Genomic DNA, 24,336 nt, shown 5'->3' with positions numbered 1-24,336 from the left:
CTCTGTTGTATTTTTTTCACATAGCATAATATCCTCTAGGTCCATCCATGTTGCTGCAAATGGGAAGAATTTATACTTCCTTATGGCTGAAGAATATTCCATATATTTATACCACATCTTTATCAATTCATCCATGGGTGGACACTTTAGGTTGTTTCCATGTCTTGGCTGCTGTAAATAATGCTGCTATGAATATGGCCCCTTCATGGATCACAGCCTTATCATGGCTGTGTCACTCATTTCACATTCTAGCATGTCCTTCAATAAGTGCTCAAAGACCTTCAAGCTAGGCTTAAGCAGTATGTGAACTGAGAATTTCAGGTGTATAAATCTGGGTTTTGAAAAGACAGATGAACCAGAAATCAATTGCCTACCTGTTAGATCATAGAGAAAGCAAGGAAATTCCAGAAAAAAATCTACCTCTGCTTCATTTACTTTGCTAAAGCCTTTAACTGTATGGATCACAATAAACTGTGGAAGATTCTTAGAGATAGAAATACCAGACTACCTTACCTGTCTCCTGAAAAGCCTATATTCAGATCAAGAAGCAACAGTTAGAAGCAGACATGGAAAAATGGACTAGTTCAAAATTGAGAAAGGAGTACAACAAGGCTGTATATTGTCACCCTGCTTATTTAATTTTATGAAGAGTACATCATGCAAAATGCCAGATTGGATGAATTCCATGTTGGAATCAGCATTGCCTGGTGATATATCAACAACCTTACAATGCAGATGATAGCACTCTAATAGCAGAAAGTGAAGAGGAACTGAAGAACTCCTTGATGAGGGTGAAAGAAGACAGTAGAAAAGTTGGCTTAAAACTTAACATTCAGACAACCCAGATCATGGCATTGTTCCCATCACTTCAGAGCATAACAATGCTGAAAAATTGGAAACAGTGACAGACTTTGTTTTCTTGGATCCAAATCACTACAAACAGTGACTACAACCATGAAATTGAAGGACTCTTGCTCCTTGGAAGAAAAGCTATGACAAACGCAGACAGTATTAAAAAGTAGAGACATCACTTTGCCAACAAAGATCCATATAGTCAAAGCTATGGTTTTGCCAGTAGTCAAGTGCAGATGTGAGAGTTGGACCATAAAGAAGTGCTAGTGATGAAGAATTGATGCTTTAGAATTGTGGTGCTGGAGAAGACTCTTTAGAGTCCCTTGGACAACAAGGAGATCAAACTAGTCAATCCTACAGGGAATCAACCCTGCATATTCATTGGAAAGACTGATGCTGAATCTAAAACTCCAATACTTTGGCCACCTAATATGAAGAGCTGACTCATTGGAAAGGGTCCTGATGCTGGGAAAGATTGAAGGCAGGAGGAGAAGGGGACGACAGAGGATGAAATGGTTGGATGGCATCACTGACTCAATGGACATGAATTTCAATCCCTGGGGGTTGGTGATGGACAGGGGTCCTGGCATGCTGCAGTCCATGGGGTCACAAAGAGTTGGACACGACTTAGCAAGTGAACAACAGCTGCAACTACTTGTATAAGTATTTGATCTATTACATACACAGTATATTTACCAATGAGATTTTTTCTTTCATAATTTCCATATTTCTAGTAACAATTTCTTGATTTTTGCTTAAAGAAGTGCATTTAACTTTCTATAAAACTCATTTAGTGATTCTGAACACTTTCATCTTTTGCTCATCTGTAAAATTCGATCTCTCTTTCAACTTAGAATGTTATCCTTGCTGGGAAGAGTATTCTTGGTTGTAGGTGTTTTCCTTTCATGATGTTTAATATGTCATGTCACTACATTCTAGTTTGCAAAGTTTTTGATGAAAAGCCAGCTGATTGTCTCGTGGGAGCTTGTTTTTAGGTAACTACTTGTCTTTCCCTTGATGCTTTTAAGATTTTATCTGTCTTTAATTTTTGTCATAAATTTCATTTGGACTCTGTGCTTCTTGGACCTGGATGTGGGCATCATTTTCCAGGTTAGGGAAGTTTTAAGCTATTTTTTTTTTTCAACTAAGTTGCCCTTTCATTTCTATTCACCTTCTCAAACCTTATTATATGAATGCTAATACACTTGATGTTATCTGAGAGGTCTCAATGTGTCCATAATGTTTTTTAAATTAATTTATTTTTCAATTGAAGGATAATTGCTTTACAGAATTTTGTTGTTTTCTGTTAAACCTCAACATGAAATCAGCCATAGATATACATATATCCTCTCCCTTTTGAATCTCCTTCCCATCTCCCTCCCTATCTCACCCCCCTAGGCTGACAAAGAGCCCCTGTTTGAGTTTTCTGAGACATACAGCAAATTCCCATTGTCTATCTAATTTGCATATAGTAATGTAAGTTTCCATGTTACTCTCCATACATCTCACCCTCTCTTCCCCTCTTCCCATGTCCATAAGTTTATTCTCTATGTCTGTTTCTCCATTGCTGCCCTGCAAATAAATTCTTCAGTACCATTTTCTAGATTCTGTATATGTCATTAGAATACAATATTTATCTTTCTCTTTCTGATTCATTTCACTCTTTATAAAAGGTTCTAGGTTCATCCGCCTCATCAGAAATGACTCAAATGCATTCCTTTTATGGCTGAATAATATTCCATTGTGTATATGTACCACAACTTCTTTATCCATTCATCTGTCGATGGACATCTAGGTTACTTCCATGTTCTAGCTATTGTAAATAGTGCTGTAGTGGACAAAGGGATAAATATGTCTTTTTTAATTTTGGTTTCCTCAGGGTATGTGGGATTCCTGGGTCATCAGATCAGATCAGATGGGTCGCTTAGTTGTGTCCGACTCTTTGTGACCCCATGAATTGCAGCATGCCAGGCCTCCCTGTCCATCACCAACTCCCAGAGTTCACTCAGACTCACGTCCATCGAGTCAGTGATGCCATCCAGCCATCTCATCCTCTGTTGTCCCCTTCTCCTCTTGCCTGCAATCCCTCCCAGCATCAGAGTCTTTTCCAATGAGTCAACTCTTCACATGAGGTGGCCAAAGTACTGGAGTTTCAGCTTTAGCATCATTCCTTCCAAAGTAATCCCAGGGCTGATCTCCTTCAGAATGGACTGGTTTGATCTCCTTGCAGTCCAAGGGACTCTCAAGAGTCTTCTCCAACACCACAGTTCAAAAGCATCAATTCTTCCACGCTCAGCCTTTTTCACAGTCCAACTCTCACATCCATACATGACCACAGGAAAAACCATAGCCTTGACTAGATGAACCTTTGTTGGCAAAGCAATGTCTCTGCTTTTGAACATGCTATCTAGGTTGGTCATAACTTTCCTTCCAAGGAGTAAGTGTCTTTTAATTTCATGGCTGCAGTCACCATCCTGGGTCATATGATGGTTTGATTCCTAGTTTTTTAAGGAGTCATCATACCATCTTTCATAGTGGCTGTATCAATTTACATTCCCACCAACAGTGCAAGAGCATTCCCACTTCTTCACACCCCCTCCAGCATTTATTGTTTGTAGACTTTTTGATGATGGCCATTTAGACCAGAGTGAGGTGATATTTCACTGTGGTTTGATTTGCATTTCTCTAGCAATGAGAAGAGCATCTTTTCATGTGTTTGTTAGCCATCTGTATGTCTTCTTTGGAGAAATGTTTGTTTAGGTCTTATTCCCACTTTTTGACTAGGCTGTTTGTTTTCCTGGCATTGAGTTGTATGAGTTCCTTGTATATTTTGGAAATTAATCCTTTATCAGTTGTTCCATTTGATATTATTTCTCCCATCCTGAGGGTTGTCTTTTCACCTTGCTAATAGTTTCCTTTGCTGTGCAAAGCTTTAAGTTTAATCAGGTCCTACTTGTTTACTTTTGATTGATTTCCATTACTCTAGGAAGTGGGTCATAGAGGATCTTGCTTTAATTTATGTCATTGAGTGTCCTGCCTATGATTTCCTCTAAGAGTTTTATATTTTCTGGTCTTACATAAAGGTCTTTAATCCATTTTGAGTTTATCTTTGTGTATGGTGCTATGAAGTGTTCTAATTTCATTTCTTTACGTGTAGCTAGCCAGTTTTCCCAGCACCATTTATTTAAGAGGCTGTCTTTACCCCATTGTATATTTTTGCCTCCTTTGTCAAAAATAAGGTACCCACAGGTGCATGGGTTTCTTTCTATCCTGTTCCATTGGTCTGTATTTCCATTTTTGTGCAAGTAGCATACTGTCTTGATGACTGTAGCTTTGTAGTATAATCTGAAGTCAGGAAGGTTGATTCCTCCAGCTACATGCTTCATTCTCAAGACTGCTTTGGCTATTCAGTGTCTTGTGTTTCTATATGAATTGTGAAATTTTTTGTTCTTCTCTGAAAAATACCACTGGTAATTTGATAGGGATCTCATTGAATCTGTAGATTGCATTTGGTAGTATATCATTTTCACAGTATTGATTCTTCCTACTGAGGAATATGAAATATCTCTCCATCTGTTTATGTCATCTTTGATTTCTTTCATCAGTGTCTTATAATTTTCTGTGTACATTTCTTTTGTCTTCTTAGATAGGTTTATTCCTAGATATTTTATTCTTTTTGTTGCAATGGTGAATGAGACTGATTCCTTAATTTCTCTTTCTGATTGTTCATTGTTAGTATATAGAAATGCAAGTGATTTCTGTGTATTGATTTTGTAACCTGCAACTTTGTTTAATTCACTGATTAGCTCTAGTAATTTTCTGGTGGTGTCTTTCGGGTTTTCTATGTAGAGTGTCATGTCATCTGCAAACAGTGACAGTTTTACTTCTTTTCTAATCTGGATTCCTTTTATTTCTTTTTCTTCTCTGATTGCTGTAACTAGAACTTCCAGAACTATGTTGAATAACAGTGCTGAAAGTGGACACCCTTGTCTTGTTCCTGGTCTTGGGGGGAACACTTTCAATTTTTTACCATTGAGAATAATGTTTGCTGTGGGCTTATCATATATGGCTTTTACTGTGTTGAAGTAGGTTCCTTCTATGCCCATTTTTTGAAGAGTTTTAATACAAATGGGTACTGAACTTTGTCAAAGGCTTTTTCTGCATCTGTGGAGATTACCATATTTTTTTTTTATCTTTCAATTTGTTAGTATGGTATATCATGGTGGTTTGCATATACTGAAGAATCCTTGCATCCCTGGAATAAACCCAACTTGATCGTGGTGTGTGAGCTTTTTGATGTGTGGCTAAATTCTGTTTACTAAAATTTTGTTAAGGATTTTTACATCTATGTTCATCAGTGATGGGCTTCCCTGGTGGCTCAGATGGTAAAGCATCTGCCTGCAATGCAGGAGATCTGGGTTTGATCCCTGGGTTGGGAAGATCCCCTGGACAAGGAAATGACAACCCACTCCATTACTCTTGCCTGGAAAATCCCATGGATGGAGGAGCCTAGTAGGCTACAGTCCATGTGGTCACAAATAGTCAGACATGACTGAGTGATTTTATTTCCATATTTCCATACTTCATCAGTGATATTAGCCTGTAGTTTTCTTTTTTTGTGTTGTCTTTGTTTGGTTTTGGTATCATGGTGATGGTGGCCTTGTTGAATGAGTTTGGAAGTGTTCTTTCCTCTACAAATTTTAGAAAGAGTTTTAGAAGGATAGGCACTAGCTCTTCTCTAAATGTTTGATAGAATTCTCTTCTGAAGCCATCTGGTCCTGGGCTTTTGTGTTTTGTTTTGTTTTGTTTGTTTTTTTTTTGTTTTTTTTTTTGAGAGTTTTGATCACAGTTTCATTTTCAGTACTTTTAATTGGGTTGCTCATAATTTCTATTTCTTCCTGGTTCAGTCTTGGAAGATTGAATTGTTCTAATAATCTGTCTATTTCTTCCAGGTTATCCATCTTATTGCCATATAGTTGTTCATTATAGTCTCTTATAATCCTTTGTAGTTCTGCATTGTCTGTTGTAACTGCTCCTTTTTCACTTCTAATTTTGTGGATTTGATTCTCCTTTCTTTTTTTTCTTGATAAGTCTGGCTAAGTGTTTGTCAATTTTGTTTATCTTCTCAAAGAATCAGCTTTTAGTTTTATTACTCTTTAATATTGTTTCATTTCTTTTTCAATTATTTCTGCTCTGATCTTTATGATTTCTTTCCTTCTGCTAATTTTGGCATTCTTTTTGTTCTTCTTTTTCCAGTGTTTTTAAATGGAAAGTTTGGTTGTCTATTCAATGTTTTCCTTATTTCTTAAGATAGGATTGCATTGTTATAAACCTCCCTCTTAAAACTGCTTTTGCTGCATCCCATAGGTTTTGAAAAGAAATAGAGGAAAACAACAAAATGGGAAAGACTAGGGATCTCTTCAAGAAAATCAGAGATACCAAAGGAACATTTCATGCAAAGATGAGCTCGATAAAGGACAGAAATGGTATGGACCTAACAGAAGCAGAAGGTATTAAGAAGAGATGGCAAGAATACACAGAAGAACTGTACAAAAAAGATCTTCATGACCCAGATAATCACGATGGTGTGATCACTGACCTAGAGCCAGACATCCTGGAATGTGAAGTCAAGTGGGCCTTAGAAAGCATCACTGCGAACAAAGCTAGTGGAGGTGATGGAATTCCAGTTGAGCTATTCCAAATCCTGAAAGATGATGTGCTGTGAAAGTGCTGCACTCAATATGCCAGCAAATTTGGAAAACTCAGCAGTGGCCACAGGACTGGAAAATGTCAGTTTTCATTCCAATCCCCCAAAAAAGGCAATGCCAAAGAATGCTCCAACTACTGCACAATTGCACTCATCTCACACGCTAGTAAAGTAATGGTCAAAATTCTCCAAGCCAGGCTTCAGCAATATGTGAGTTGTGAACTTCCTGATGTTCAAGCTGGTTTTAGAAAAGGCAGAGGGACCAGAGATCAAATTTCCAACACCCTCTGGATCATAGAAAAAGCAAGAGAGTTCCAAAAAAACATCTATTTCTGCTTTATTGACTATGCCAAAGCCTTTGACAGTGTGGATCACAATAAACTGTGGAAAATTTTGAAAGAGATGGGAATACCAGACCACCTGACCTGCCTCTTGAGAAATTTGTATGCAGGTCAGGAAGCAACAGTTAGAACTGAGCATGGAACAACAGACTGGTTCCAAATAGGAAAAGGAGTACATCAAGGCTGTATATTGTCACCCTGCTTATTTAACTTCTATGTAGAGTACATCATGAGAAACGCTGGGCTGGAAGAAGCACAAGCTGGAATCAAGATTGCCAGGAGAAATATCAATAACCTCAGATATGCAGATGACACCACCCTTACGGCAGTAAGTGAAGAGGAACTCAAAAACCTCTTGATGAAAGTGAAAGTGGAGAGTGAAAAAGTTGGCTTAAAGCTCAGCATTCAGAAAACAAAGATCATGGCATCCGGTCCCATCACTTCATGGGAAATAGATGAGGAAACCATATCAGACTTTATTTTTCTGGGCTCCAAAATCACTGCAGATGGTGACTGCAGCCATGAAATTAAAAGACGCTTACTCCTTGGAAGGAAAGTTATGATCAACCTAGATAGCATATTCAAAAGCAGAGACATTATTTTGCCAACAAAGGTTCATCTAGTCAAGGCTATGGTTTTTCCTGTGGTCATGTATGGATGTGAGAGTTGGACTGTGAAGAAAGCTGAGCATCAAAGAATTGATGCTTCTGAACTGTGGTGTTGGAGAAGACTCTTGAGAGTCCCTTGGACTGCAAAGAGATCCGACCAATCCATTCTAAAGGAGATCAGCCCTGGGATTTCTTTGGAAGGAATGATGCTAAAGCTGAAACTCCAGGACTTTGGCTACCTCATGCGAAGAGTTGACTCATTGGAAAAGACTCTGATGCTCGGAGGGACTGGGGGCAAGAGGAGAAGGGGACAACAGAGGATGAGATGGCTGGATGGCATCACTGACTCGATGGACGTGAGGCTCAGTGAACTCCGGGTGTTGGTGATGGACAAGGAGGCCTGGCGTGCTGCGATTCATGGGGTGGCAAAGAGTCGGACACGACTGAGCGACTGATCTGATCTGATCTCTGATCTGATGAAGACCTATGGAGAAGGCACTGGCAACCCACTCCAGTACTCTTGCCTGGAAAATCCCATGGATGGAGGAACCTGGTAGGCTGCAGTCCAAGGGGTAGCAGAGAGTCGGACACAACTCAGCAACTTCACTTTCACTTTTCACTTTCATGCATTGGAGAAGGAAATGGCAACCCACTCCAATGTTCTTGCTTGGAATATCCCAGGGACATTGGAGCTTGGTGGGCTGCAGTCTATGGGGTCGCACAGAGTCGGACACAACTGAAGTGAATTAGCAGCAGCAGCAGCATGAAGACCTACAAGACCTTTTAGAACTAACACCCAAAATAGATGTTCTTTTCATTATAGGGAACTGGAATGCAAAAGTAGGAAGCCAAGAAACACCTGAGTAACAGGAAAATTTGGCCATAGAGTACAGAATGAAGCAGGGCAAAGGCTAATAGAGTTTTGCCAAGAGAACTCACTGGTCATAGCAAACACCCTCTTCCAACAAGATAAGAAAAGACTCCACACATGGACATCATCACATGGCCAACAGTGAAATCAGATGATTATATTTTTTGTAGCCAAAGATGCCAAAGCTCTATACAGTCAGCAAAAACAAGACCAGGAGTGGACTGTGGCTCAGATCATGAAATCCTTATTGCCAAATTCAGATTTAAATTGAAAAATGTGGGGAAACCACTATATCATTCAGGTATGACCTAAATCTAATCCCTTATGGTTATACAGTGGAAGTGAGAAATAGATTTAACAGACTAGATCAGATAAACACAATGCCTGATGAATTATGGACAGAGATTCATGACACTGTGCTGGAGACAGGGATAAAGACCATTCCCAAGAAAAAGAAATGCAAAAAAGAAAAATGGCTGTCTGAGGAGGCCTTACAAATAGCTGTGAAAAGAAGATAAGTGAAAAGCAAAGAAGAAAAGGAAAAATATATCCATTTGAATGCAGAGTTCCAAAGAATAGTAAGGAGAGATAAGAAAGCCTTCCTCAGTGATCAGTGCAAAGAAATAGAGGAAAACAATAGAATGGGAAAGACTAGAGATCTCTTCAAGAAAATTAGAGATGCCACAGGAACATTTCATGCAAAGATGGGCACAATATAGGACAGAAATGGTATGGACCTAACAGAAGCAGAAGATATTAAGAAGAGGTGGAATCAATGCACAGAAGAACTGTATAAAAAAGATCTTCACAACCAAGATAATCACAATCGTGTGATCACTCACCTAGAGCCAAACATCCTGGAATGTGAAGTCAAGTGGGCCTTAGGAAGCATCACTATGAACAAAGCTAGTGGAGTGATGGAATTACAGTTGAGCTATTTCAAATGCTGAAAGAGAATACTGTGAAAGTGCTGCACTCAATATGCCAGCAAATTTGGAAAACTCAGCAGTGACCACAGAACTGGAAAAGGTCAGTTTTCATTCCAATCCCAAAGAAAGGCAATGCCAAAGAATGCTCAAACTACCGCACAATTGCACTCATCTTACTCCACTATGTCTGGCTCTAGGTGGGTGATCACACCATAATGATTATCTGGGTCACTAAGATCTTTTTTGGTACAGTTTTTTTCCGTGTATTCTTGCCACTTATTCTTAATATTTCTGCTTTGGTTAGATCCATACCATTTCTAAAAAGCCTCTTGATGAAAGTGAAAGAGGAGTGTGAAATGGTTGGCTTAAAGCTCAACATTCAGAAAACGAAGATCATGGCATCTGGTCCCATCACTTCATGGGAAATAGAAGGGGAAACAGTGGAAACAGTGTCAGACTTTATTTTTGGGGGGTCCAAAATCACTGCAGATCGTGATTGCAGCCATGAAATCAAAATACGCTTACTCCTTGAGAGGAAAGTTATGACCAACCTAGATAGCATATTCAAAACCAGAGACATTACTTTGTCAACAAAGGTCCGTCTAGTCAAGGCTATGGTTTTTCCAGTAGTCATGTATGGATGTGAGAGTTGGACTGTGAAGAAAGCTGAGTGCCAAAAATTGATGCTTTTGAACTGTGGTGTTGGAGAAGACTCTTGAGAGTCCCTTGGACTGCAAGGAGATCCAACCAGTCCATTCTAAAGAAGATCAGTCTTGGGTGTTCTTTGGAAGGAATGATGCTAAAGCTGAAACTCCAGTACTTTGACCAGCTCATGCGAAGAGTTGACTCATTGGAAAAGACTCTGATGCTGGGAGGGATTGGGGGCAGGAGGAGAAGGGGACGACAGAGGATGAGATGGCTGGACGGCATCACCGACTCGATGGATGTGAGTTTGAGTGAACTCCGGGGCTTGGTGATGGACAGGGAGGCCTGGCGTGCTGCAATTCATGGGGTGACAAAGAGTCAGACACGACTGAGCGATTGAACTGAACTGAACTGATGCAAATTCTTTCTATTACCACTTTTAAAATGCCACATATTTATCAACATTTACTGCTGCTGCTGCTAAGTCACTTCAGTCATGTCCGACTCTGTGCGACCCCATAGAGGGCAGCCCACCAGGTTCCCCATCCCTGGGATTCTCCAGGCAAGAACACTGGAGTGGGTTGCCATTTCCTTCTCCAATGCATAAAAGTGAAAAGTGAAAATTGAAAGTGAAGTCACTTGGTCATATCTGACTCTCAGAGACCCCATTGACTGCAGCCTACCAGGCTCCTCCATCCATGGGATTTTCCAAGCAATATTACTGAAGTGGGGTGCCATTGCCTTCTCCGTTATCATCTTTTACCAGTTTTTAAATGATTATTTCATTCTTTATTCTCTTACTATAGCATAATTTTAAATATTTTACATTTTGGACATATAGATGGATAGAACTACATTTTGATAAGGCAGAAGAACATCACCACATCTTTGTCACCAGTGAGAGGTCTCCTATTCTGTAACTGTAATTACATGCAATATAATTATTTTCCCCTATATTGTATGTCTAAAATATACTTTATCTAGTCTTCAAGTGACTCATATGGGTTGCAAAACAATGAGTATAAAAGATCTTTTTCAATAAGATACGTACTAAAGGTCATGTCTTAATAGCTTCTATAATATATATATATATATAGAGAGAGAGAGAGAGAGAATAAGAACTTTAGAAATAACTTTGATTTCTACTATGTTGGGAGTTATAAGGAGCAAGAGTTATGAGTTAAGTCAAGTGTAAGGTTATACACATATCTGAGGTAGAAGAAACACATGAAAAAGATTTGGAAAGGAGCATGGGAGATGATTGAATCATTTTTATATTGATTTTGAGAAACTGTTAGATCAAAGTAGTTTGGTGAAACTGTGAATGTAGAAACTGAATGGCGATGAGATAAAGGATAAATCAGATAGAAATGATTTTTCAGGAGCTCAGCTGTTAAGAATGACAAAGATGATAGGAAAACTATGAGTGAATAACTGAATGTTAAGAATCTAAAGAAATAATAATAACCAAGAAAATAATAACATGCATGAAATTTGTAAAGAAAATCTGAAGATTAAAAATAAAATGTACTGTTGGGTGATGAAATCAAGATCACCATAAAGATGGCTTTCAATAAAAGTAGGGGCAACTGATCACTGTACTATGAAAAGAGAAAAAATGGTATTTTAAGGAATGGAGATTAGGTTTAAGTAATTTATTTATTTAAATTTTCTCATCCTCAGAAACAATCTTATTTGGAATTCTTGACAGAGCAAATCAAGTTAAAGTGAGCTCATAAGGGTGGCCCATAATCCAATGTGATTGGCATCCTTATAAAAGAAATCTGGATACAGAGACATATTCATAGAGGAAAGATGATGCAAAGCGACAAAGGGAAAAAATGACTATTGATAAGCCAGGGAGAGAATCCTGGAATGATGTTGCTCTCAATCCTCACAAGAGACTAAGCCTGTTGACAAATTTATTTTGAACATCTAGCCTCCAGAAATGTGAGAAAAGAATTTTCTACTGTTCAAATTTATAGTACTTTGTAAAGGCAGTATCAGCAAACTAATACAGAGGGATAATAATAATTAGCTTAAAAACAATAAATTAAAACACCCTGTAAGTAATTTATGAAAATGTCTAAAACCCTGCCCCCTCCCCGCACGCACAAAAAAAGACTAAAATTTTTCCTAGGTATATGGACTATTGCTTCAAATCTTTCATTTTATTTATTTTGTGAATATACAACACAATGAATATGTTTTCACCTGAATTCATACAATGCAGTAGAGCCTAATATGATGGAATCTGAGCTATTGAGAAAAGATTCGAGGTCCTAGTTCTATCACTCAACGTCTTAACAATTATAGTGAACTTAGGACAAATAAAACTACTTTTCCTCAATAATTAATTGAATGTATTTGCTGTTGCTCAGTGACTAAGTCATGTCCCACTCTTTGTGACCCCATGAACTGCAAAACGCCAGGCTTCCCTGTCCTTCACTGTCTCCTGGAGCTTGCTCAAACTTATGTCCATTGAGTCAGTGATGCCATCCAACCATCTCATCCCCTGCTGCCCCCTTCTCTTCCTTCCCTCAATCTCTTCCAGCATTACAGTCTTTTCCAGTAAGTCAGCTCTTCACATCAGGTGGCCAAAGTATTGAAGCTTCAGCTTCAATACCTGTCTTTTCGATGAATATTCAGGGTTGATTTCCCTTAGGTCTGACTGGCTTGAACTCTGTGCTGTCCAAGGGACGCTTGAGAGTCTTCTCCAGCACCACAGTTTGAAAGCATCAATTCTTCGGCACTCAGCCTTCTTTATGGTCCAACTGACCCATCCATACATGACTACTGGAAAAACTATAGCTTTGATATACAGACCTTTGTTGGCAAAATGACATCTCCGCTTTTTAATATACTGTCTAGTTTTGTCACACACCTATCCATTCATCTAATTGTCATAACAACAATACACAAATTTTCAAAACCATGTAAAGTACAAAGCTGTAACAAATATTAGAAGTTAACATTTTTAAAAGTATCTTACTAATGTAAAACAGAAAAATATAATGGCATATTAACAAAAATATAGACTATTAGTGATGTCTGAAATCATTTAAAGTACAATCTAAATAGCCACAAGTTTCAGTTGGCAAAGTTTTAGTTTTACTTTCATATTAATTTAATTTAAATAGCTATAAACAGAAAATAAATGTCATTTAAATTCTGTACACTCTTGAGGCAGGGAGCATCTGTCAGCCTAATAGATCCTTTAGACTCCTGCTGGGCAAACCCAGCTAGTAGACATTTTAAAATTGACTGAGTTTGAGAAGAAGCAGTTTTTCATACAAAAGTTAGCAGTTAAGGAGGAAAATGTTTTCATCCTAATTGAATTGGATTTGGCCACTGGGATATTTTCTATTCACCACAATAAATTTAGAAACCGTTTGTAAATTTATACCACTCAGGATTTTCCTAGTTACCTGAGAAAGTTGCCTAACTCAGCTGTTGGTGCTGAGTCTGCTCTTTGCTTCTCTAATAGTTTTCTTCACACCTTCCCTTGTGGGTTCCTGAAGAATTTAAGGAGGGATCTGGGTTTATTTAGCAGCTGGTTATCTCCTGCTAATGGCTGACGAAGATACTAGAACATACTCTTTGCTTTGCTTCTCTCTTTTTTTTTTTTAATTTTATTTTATTTTTAAACTTTACATAACTGTATTAGTTTTGCCAAATATCAAAATGAATCCACCACAGGTACTCATCCTTATTCGAGGGTATGTTTTGAACCTGTCAGGAAAACAGCACAAGCTTCAAGAGTTACAATTGTAATGTTATGCCAAATGCTTATTCTTGGATTATACTTTTTACAGCAACTGGGATAATATGTTGGAAACATTTAGTGTTTTAGCAATCAAATGCTATAATTAGTACTAGTATCTAAACTGCATTCATTTTTTAAGGCTACAGTGAAAATGATGGTACTGGATATATACTTGATTTAATAGTTATTAATGATTTCCCCTTAAAGTACAAAGACACGAACACACACACAATCACATACACAATCATACACAATGATTATTTTCATTGGTTTAATTTTTAATTCAAATAATTAGTATAGAATATAGCTGAATACATTTAATGCTCATTTTTTGTTACTCATAATATGTTAATCCTCAAAAATAATGCTAAAATAAGTTATTTGAAAAATCCATAATCTAATAACTGGTATATTTCAATATAATTTTTAATGGTATTTTTCTATTTGGATTAAAAACAAGTGCCTAAATCAGGACAAAAACACACTACATACACCAAAGAGAGGATTAAAAAAACTGGGAGCCAGACCTAAATAAAAAACAGTTTTATTAGCTCTGTTATCAAGAAATTGTATTCCCATCTCCACACAGCCCCTTGAAGTTGTATATGCAGATTTCAAGAAAAGAAAAGAAAGGAGAAGTTTCAGAATTCTACAAAGAGTTGGATGGCATAAAAACAAAAACAGAGACAAAAAACAACAACAAAAAATACTAATAAGAATCAGGGAAACTGAAGCAACAGAAACAGTGCTATATTATTCTTGGGTGAGATGTCTACTTAGGAAGAAAATTACTTCCTAGTTAGGAAGCCCTGTGTGCCTATTTGATCAAGAAAGTGGAGATGTAGTGAGAGAAGCTAGGGTGAGAAGGAGGGTCCCAATGAATCTGAGTCTATTCCCAGCATCTGCTTTTGTAACACTGTGTGTTTGCTGCCAATCAAGTAGGCAGAGGGACTAGTAGCGAGGCATCAGCAAAATTGCTCATATCTTGGATGATTATAAAATTATTCTCCTACATAGGACAGTTTTGAGAGCAAAATTGATCACTGTTAATAATTACTCGGACAAAAGACATAAGCTGGGAAAGAACTAAGCAAACTAAGCAAAAGGAGAAGGGGGCAGCAGAGGATGAAATGGTTAGATAGCATCACTGACTTAATGGAAATGAATTTGAGCAAACTCCTGGAGATAGTGGAGGACAGAGGAGCCTGGTGGGCTGCAGTCTATGGAGTCGCAAAGAGTCAGACACAACTTAGCGACTGAACAACTATGTATGATTTCCCAACTGCTATTCCACCTGATCAGGTGTTCACAGTTGCCTATTTTGCACCTTTTGCTTTCAACCAAACTGAAGTTAGGCTTCTGTCCTCCCCATAAGCCCCTGAATTCTGCTTATCTCAAAACCTGAGAAAACGTTCAAAACAGACCATATTGCCTTATTAGGTATCCTGAGAACTGGCAAATATGGCCAGATGCATTTTTGTCAGACTCTCTCATTCACTGCTCTGAATTTTCCCAACTTCCCATTATTGCTTCAGTTCAGTTCAGTTCAGTCGCTCAGTCGTGTCCGACTCTTTGCGACCCCATGAATCGCAGCATACCAGGCCTCCCTGTCCATCACCAACTCCTGGAGTTCACCCAGACTCACGTCCATCGAGTCAGTGATGCCATCCAGCCATCTCATCCTCTGTCGTCCCCTTCTCCTCCTGTCCCCAATCCCTCCCAGCATCAGAGTCTTTTCCAATGAGTCAACTCTTCGCATGAGGTGGCCAAAGTACTGGGGTTTCAACTTTAGCATCATTCCAAAGAACACCCAGGACTGATCTCCTTTATTTTTTTTTAATTTTTTTTTAAATTTTATTTTATTTTTAAACTTTACAAAATTGTATTAGTTTTGCCAAATATCAAAATGAATCCACCACAGGTATACATGTGACTGATCTCCTTTAGAATGGACTGGTTGGATCTCCTTACAGTATAAGGGACTCTCAAGAGTCTTCTCCAACACCACAGTTCAAAAGCATCAATTCTTTGGTGCTCATCCTTCTTCACAGTCCAACTCTCACATCCCTACATGACCACTGGAAAAACCATAGCCTTGACTAGATGGACCTTTGTTGGCAAAGTACTGTCTCTCCTTTTGAATATGCTATCTAGGTTGGTCATAACTTTCCTTCCAAGGAGTAAGTGTCTTTTTTTTTTTTTAATTTTATTTTACTTTTAAACTTTACATAATTGTATTAGTTTTGCCAAATATCAAAATGAATCCGCTACAGGTATACATGTAAGTGTCCTTTAATTTCATGGCTGCAGTCACCATCTGCAGTGATTTTGGAGCCCCCCCAAAATAAAGTCTGACACTGTTTCCACTGTTTCCCCATCTATTTGCCATGAAGTGATGGGACCAGATGCCATGATCTTCATTTTCTGAATGTTGAGCTTTAAGCCAACTTTTTTACTCTCCTCTTTCACTTTCATCAACAGGCTTTTTAGTTCCTCTTCACTTTCTGCCATAAGGGTGGTATCATCTGCATATCTGAGGTTATTGATATTTCTCCCAGCAACCTTGATTCCAGCTTGTGCTTCTTCCAGCCCAGCATTTCTCATGACGTACTCTGCATATAAGTTAAATAAGCAGGGTGACAATATACAGCCTTGATGTACTGCTTTTCCTATTTGGAACCAGTCTGTTGTTCCATGGTCCAGTTCTAACTGTTGCTTCCTGACCTGCATATAGGTTTCTCAAGAGGCAGATCAGGTGGTCTGATATTCCCATCTCGTTCAGAATTTTCCACAGTTTATTGTGATCCACACAGTCAAAGGCTTTGGCATAGTCAATAAAGCAGAAATAGATGTTTTTCTGGAACTGTCTTGCTTTTTTGATGATCCAGAGGATGTTGGCAATTATCGCTTACTCTTTGCTATAAAAGAAAATATTTTTCTGTTTGATTTTGATATATTCCTGAAGTCTGAGGATTGTCCCTTTTGTAGTGGCCTTTCCAATTAAGTCTAGATTTCATTTTATTTGACACACCCAACAATTGCTGTTGGAAAATCTCCTTTCCCTTTAAATGGAGTGAAGACTCTCAGGACACTCTGAAGTGAAAAGGACTTTTGTCCCTGTTACAAAGTTGGCTGCCCAGGCCTCACCTCCAGACTTGCTGGGAGGAGAAGAAAATGACAGACAGGGCCATATGGCCCAGCTCCTCAGACTAGTGCTGATTCTCAAAGTCTGGCCTGTGTTTGGGGTGGCAGGTGAGGAAGATGAGGGTAGAATGGGGAAAACTTAGAGCTAAAATAAATAGGAAATTGACACTTGAAATTGGGCTAAACTGAATTGGACTTAATAAATATCTAATTAGCAGTAGAAATATGGGTTGATTCAAGATGTTCCTGAGAGATATGAGATACAGTTACAACACTGTATGATTACATGTAATATTTACAAACCATTTCAATTATCTTTCAATTATCATTGAGTTAAGACAGGTAGATACATTTACATGTTATAATAACTGGAGTGCTTTCAGTAAGAAATAAAAGAATCCCTGACTCACAGTGGACTAAAGAATGACATTTAGTTTCCTATGTATCAGAAGTCTGCAGGAAGATAGCTACAAGGTTAGATGGGAGGCAAAATGTTATTATTAAGGATATGTGTGCATGTTAAGTCACTTCAGTCATGTCTGACTCTGTGACACTGTAGACTGTAGTCAGCCAGGCTCCTTTGACCATGGGATTCTCCAGGCAAGGATATGGGATTGGGCTGCTATGTCCTCCAGGGGATCTTCCAACCCAGGGATTGAACCTGTATCTCTTATGCCTCCTGCATTGGCAAACAGGCTCTTTACCACTGAGCCACTAGGGAAGCCCCCTAACATGGCTATAAAATCTAAAGATAATGCTCCCACATAATTATATACAGAGGAATTTAAGAAGGACAGTCTAATTAGTGAGACAGTGTTTCTCAGATATACTTCTATGTTTATCTAGAAAGAAAAATTTTACCATGAGTACCTCTACCCAGCACAAAGAATTTTTGCTTCTCTTTGCTCCAAATCTCATTACCATCTTGGAAGCAGGGGATAACAAGGGAGTGAAAATCAATAATTTTTAGCTTCAGATTTTGAAGGCAGTATTTGACAGCCTAGAAAAGACAGGTATGTCATATTATGGCATAAGTGAAAACCTATGTACTAAAGTACAGTATGGAAAATGTATTGTATTCTAGAAAGATACTAAGAGGGTAGATCATAAGTGTTCTTACCACACACACAAGAAAAGTATGTGAGGTGATGGATGTATTAATTTGCTTTATTTTGGTAATCTTTTAACAATATACATATATCAAATTATCACATTGCACATCTTAAATATATACATTTTATGTTTGTCAACTGTACATCAAAAAAGATGGATGAATAAAAATTACATTTACTACATGAAAAATCATAGAATACAATATAATAAAAATCTCTGGGCTTATCAACTATTTTTACTAACTATATCTATATCACATATAATCTTCAGTTCTGTACAGTTCAGTCACTCAGTTGTATCCAACTCTTTGCGACCCCATGGACTGCAGCATGCCAGGCCTCCCTGTCCATCATCAACTCCCAGAGTTTACTCAAACTCGTCCATTGAGTTGGTGATGCCACCCAACCATCTCATCCTCTGTCATCCCCTTCTCCTCCTGCCTTCAGTCTTTCCCATGATCAGGGGCTTTTCAAAGGAGTCAGTTCTTCACATCAGGTGGCCAAAGTATTGGAGTTTCAACTTCAGCATAAGTCTTTCAGGATTGATTTCCTTTAGGATGGACTGGTTGGATCTCCTTGCAGTCCAAGGGACTCTCAAGAGTCTTCTCCAACACCACAGTTCAAAAGCATCAATTCTCCAGCACTCAGCTTTCTTTATAGTCTGACTCTCACATCCATACACGACTACTGGAAAAACCATAGCTTTGACTAGATGGATCTTTGTTGGCAATGTCTCTGCTTTTTAATATGCTGTCTAGGTTGGTCATAACATATAACTTTATTTAAAGGTTAATTCACTATGTGAAAGTGAAAGTATCAGTGTGCAATCATGTCTGACTCTTTCGGACCCTATAGACTGCAGTCTGCCAGGCTCCTCTGTCCATGAAATTCTCCAGGCAAGAATTCTGGAGTGGGTAGCCATTCTCTTCTCCAGGGTATCTTCCCAACCAAGGATTGAACCTGGGTCTCCTGCATTACAGGTACATTCTTTACTGTCTGGCCAACCAAGGAAGGCCTAATCGTTACTTATTAAATCAATATATGTCTCCCAGTGAGAAAAAAAAAAAAAAAAGAACTTGCATAAAAGTAACGTTTTTAAATGTAGTTTTGTTCCTCCAGAACTTCAGTTCAGTTTAGTTCAGTTCAGTCGCTCAGTCGTGTCCAACTCTTTGCGACCCCATGAATCGCAGCACGCCAGGCCTCCCTGTCCATCACCAACTCCTGGAGTTCATTCAGACTTACGTCCATCGAGTCAGTGATGCCATCCAGCCATCTCATCCTCTGTCGTCCCCTTCTCCTCCCGCCCCCAATCCCTCCCAGCATCAGAGTCTTTTCCAATGAGTCAACTCTTCGCATGAGGTGGCCAAAGTACTTACTACTATTCAATTCTATTGAAATGTTGGTATTATCAGAGAGAGAAAAAAGCAAGTCAAACTGTAGAAAAAGAGATGCATAAGATACCATTTTATATAAACGTTTTCATTTTTATAAATTATAAGTTCTATTTTGGGAAATCACAAATGACCTAAAGGACAGATAACCTTAACTGTAGTCAGTCACTCTGTTTAAATACTTATCAGTACAGTCTTTCCCTTAAATCCTCTGAGGCTTATTGTCTTTACAGTCAGTAAAATTTTGCCTGCTCATCTAACCTCATGCCAAAATTGTTTTTGTTGTATAAATCAACAAGTATATGTTATTGTTCAAAGTTCTCAAAATCCTATAACAGCAAAAACTATGGGAAATTATCACAAAATATGTCTTAGATTGGTTGCTTTTCAAACACAACCTGAACACTGCTGAATATATTTTTGAAAACAGTTAGGTCTGATATTAAGCTTTATTTATTTTGTCACTCTGCTTTTTTTTTAAATCAATGAGCAAAATATCTGTATCAGTAAGCGTAGAAGAATTACAAATCAACTTCTGTATATCTGTACTACACATGAATTGAATAGATTAATATATAAAATATAAACTACTAGCCTTTGAATTTTAACAATAACATGTATCATGTACATTATCATAATATATACCAATATATTAGACAAACTTTATATAAATCTAACTTCTAAAACCCAGAAGGATATTTTTTAGGATACAAAGTGGGATTAATCTTAAGAATGACAAAATGATGATAAACTCCCTAGTATGAAGGTACCCTCAGAAGAAATCAAGAGCTACCCACAGTTTCAGCACTCTCTAACCCCCACCCAGGTTTGTTGAGATATAATTGACACACAGTATTGTGTCAATTTAAAGTTTACAATGTGTTAATTTGATATATTTATAAATTACAAAATGATTACCAGCTATATAATACAGTATTACTAGCTATAATCACCTTATTAATCACCATGTATACCATGCTGTACGTTAGATCCCCAAACTTCTTACTCTGTTAGTTGGAAGTTTGCACCCTTTGACCACCATTTCCCTATTTCCCCCACACCCTGAACCATAGAAATCACCACTCTACTCTGTTTCTCTGAGTTTGACTTTTTTAGATTCCAATTTAAGTGATAGAGTTTTTGTCTTTCTCTGACTTATTTCATTTAGCATAATCCCCTCAAGGCAGGCCCCACTGACTTCCATTCCATTAACTTCCCTATTCAAGATCATGCAGAAACTATTCAGTCAGCTCAAGTTACAAGTATTTCACTCTCTCATTTACCATATCAAAGACATTTACTCCTTATTTATTTATTTATTTATTTTCTATTCCTTGCCCTGTTAGATATTCTTAAATTTGCATGCTTAGTCATGTCCAGCTCTTTGCCACCCTTTGGACTATAGCCCACCAGTCTCCTCTGTCCATGGGATTTTCCTGGCAAGAATACTGGAGTGAGATACACTACCATTTCCTCCTGCAGGGGATCTTAAGGGTCAAATCTGTGTCTCCTGTGTCTCTTGCATTGCTGACAGATTCTTTACCCATTGAGCCATTGGAGAAGCCCCTCTTAAATTTAAAACTGGACAACTGAAATTATTTTACAAGTAGTCATGAGTATAGTTTGTTATTACCTTTAGTGTTGCCAACTCATGACAATTCAGTGAGCATTGTTTTGTCTCTTTCTATCGTCTCTTTCCAAAATTTTGATTAGTTTGAAGATGGAACTTTTTACTCTGTGTATTTTACATTTTTATATACTCTATCACCATGTACTACATTCTATGAAGTTTGTTAACATCTACTCTTAGTCTACCATTCTCAACTTAACGTACTGTTAAATCTAGAATTTTTAACATCTATCCTTATGTTTTCCCATTGCAGGTTCTATTTATTATACATATATTTTATATGGTATAGAAATACTATATTCAAATAGATTATATACTTATAAATCTAGCTATTTTTCAGGATCCTGGTTAATTCATTATATTCTCTTATTTCTTATTAACTGAACAACCATTTCTTTCATGTTTGTTATTTATATTTTAAATATTGAATGCGCTATTTCCTGTAACTTAAAATTCTAGCATATAAAGTATTTATAGAGCTATAGTTAAGAATGTTTTTGATAGTTCTTATTCATATGCCTTATTCTTTGATGTGTTGTCTTTAATTTTTAAACTCAAAACTGCTCATTTACCTTCTAGAATTATCTGAAAAAATTATTTTAGTCTATCATTATACTTATTACAATCTTCCTCCAGAAAACATTTCATTTACTTCTTCCAGAGACTGGAGGAATCTACAACTCTTTGCCACATTTAAACAAAATTCATAGTTTGAGATTTCAAGTGAAAGAAAGGGGTCACTCAGGATTTGAATTTAGGATGCAATTCTATGTTAAGTCTGGCTTCTGATTAAAAATTCTCTGAGATGAGTTAATTGCCCCCTTCCTTTACTCAGTGTTAAGGCAAATTTTACTGCTTTCTTCTGGGTAGAAAAGGGATTAATTCTGTTTTACTTTTTCTCTGAGAGTATAGTTCATTTATTTCTCAGCTTTATGAATCATGGGCTTCTGTATTACCTTTCCAAGTTGACCTTTGACTTGCTTGCAGGTTTCTTATTTCTTATTTATAAGAGTCCATGAAAGAAAAGTTCAGTGTAAGAAGATAAACAAAGGAGGATAGCTCTTGTGAACAGTGCTGCTATGAACATTAATATGAATGTATCTTTTTAAATTATCTGAGCATATTCCCAGAAGTGGGATTGCAGGATCATGTGGTAACTCTAGTTTTGTAAGAAACATCCATACTATTCTCCATAGTTGGTTATACCAATTGATATCCCACCAACAGTGTAGGAGGGCTCATTTTTCTCCACACCGTTTCGAGCATTTGTTATTTGCACACTTTTTAATGGTAGCCATTCTGACTGATATGAGCTGACAGTTCACTGTATTTAGATTTGCATTTCTATAATATTAGTGATATGGAGCATCCTTTTATGTGCCTATTGGCCTTCTATATGAATGGATAAAAAATATGTAGTATACATTCACAAGGGCTTTCCAGGTGGCACTAGTTGTAAAGCACCTGCCTGTCAATGCAGGAGATATCCAGATAACCTGGATCTGGGAGGATCCCCTGGAGGAGGGCATGGCCACCCACTCCAGTATTCTTGCTGGAGACCACAGGAGAATAGTGTGGTCAGAGGAGCCTGGCGGGTTACAGCCCATGAGGTCACAAAGAGTCAAACATGACTGAAGTGACTTAGCAGCAGCAGCAGCATACAAATACCATGAACTATTATTCAATAAAAAGAATGAAATAATGACATTTGTAGCAATATAGAAGAACCTAGAGATTAGCATATCAAGTGAAGTCAGATAGAGTGAATTCAGACAGTCTTCTGCCCATTTTTTGATTGGATTGTTCATTTTGTGATATAGAGCCATATGAGCTGTTTGTAAACTTTGGAGATAACTTGGTTGCATCATTTGCAAACTTTCAGTCTGTAAGTTGTCTTTTGCTTTATTTTTGTTTTCATTGCTAAGCAAAAGCTTTTAACTCGAATTAGGGCCCACTTGTTTATTTAATTTTTTAATTTCTATTACTCTAGGAGACAAATCCAAAAATATATTGCTGATGTTTATGTCAAAGAGTGTACTGCCTATGTTTTCCTTTAGGAATTTTATGGTGTCTGTTCTAACATTTTGGCCTTTAATCCATTTTTAGTTTATTTTCATACATGGTTTTAGACAATGTTCTAATTACATTCTTTTACATGTAGATGTCCAGTTTTCCCAGCACCACTTATTGAAGAGACTGTCTTTTCTCCATTGTATATTTTTGCCTCCTTTGTCATAGATTAATTGACTATAAGTGCTTATGTTTATTTCTGGGCTTTCTTGTTCCATTCATCTATATGCCTGATCTTATGCCAGTACCATATGTTTTGATGACTGCAGTTTTGTAGTATAGGGATATATCAGGGATCCTGATTCCTCCAGGTCTATTTTTCTTCCTTGTAATTGCTTTGGCTATTTGGGGTCATTTGTGTTTCTATACAAGTTTTAAATTTTTGTTCTGGTTCTGTGAAAAATACTATTGGTAATTTGATAGGGACTGCACTGAATCTATAGATTGCCTGGGGTAGTATGGCCATTTTAACAATACTGTTTCTTCCAGTCCAAGACCACAGATATCTCTCAATCTGTTTGTGTTGTCTTCAATTTCTCACATCACTGTCTTATATTTTTGGAGTACAGGGCTTTAGCACCTTTTGTTGCTGTTCAGTTGTGAAGTCATGTCTGACTCTTCGTGACCCCATGGAATGCAGTGTGACAGGCTTCCCTGTTTTTCATTTTCTCCTGGAGCTTGCTCAAACTCATGTCCATTGAGTCAGTGATGGTATCCAATCATCTCATTCTCTGTCACCCACTTCTCCTCCTGCTCTCAATCTTTCCCAGTATCTTGATCTTTTCCAGTGAATCAGCTCTTTCTATCAGAAGGCCAAAGTATTGGAGCTTTAACTTCATCATCAGTTTTCCAGTGAAAATTCAGGGTTGATTCCCTTTAGGATTGACCAGTTTGATCTCCTGGCTGTCCAAGGGACTCTCAAGAGTCTTCTTCAGCACCTCAATGTAAAAGGATCAATTCTTTGGCACTCAGCCTTCTTTATGGTCCAATTCTCACATCCATACATAACTACTGGAAAAACCATAACTCTGCCACCTTCAGTTCATTTCACTTCAGTCACTCAGTCGTGTCGGACTCTTTGTGACCCCATGAATTGCATCACGCCAGGCCTCCCTGTCCATCATCAACTCCCGGAGTTTACTTAAACTCATGTCCATAGAGTCAGTGATGCCATCCAGCCATCTCATCCTCTGTTGTCCCCTTCTCCTCCTGTCCCCAATCCCCCCAGCATCAGGGTCTTTTCCAATGAGTCAACTCTTTGCATGAGGTG

The sequence above is a fragment of the Bubalus kerabau genome, chromosome 3 (assembly GCF_029407905.1).
Source record: "Bubalus kerabau isolate K-KA32 ecotype Philippines breed swamp buffalo chromosome 3, PCC_UOA_SB_1v2, whole genome shotgun sequence".
Classification (NCBI taxonomy): Eukaryota; Metazoa; Chordata; class Mammalia; order Artiodactyla; family Bovidae; genus Bubalus; species Bubalus kerabau.
Note: the sequence above shows the minus strand (reverse complement) of the source record.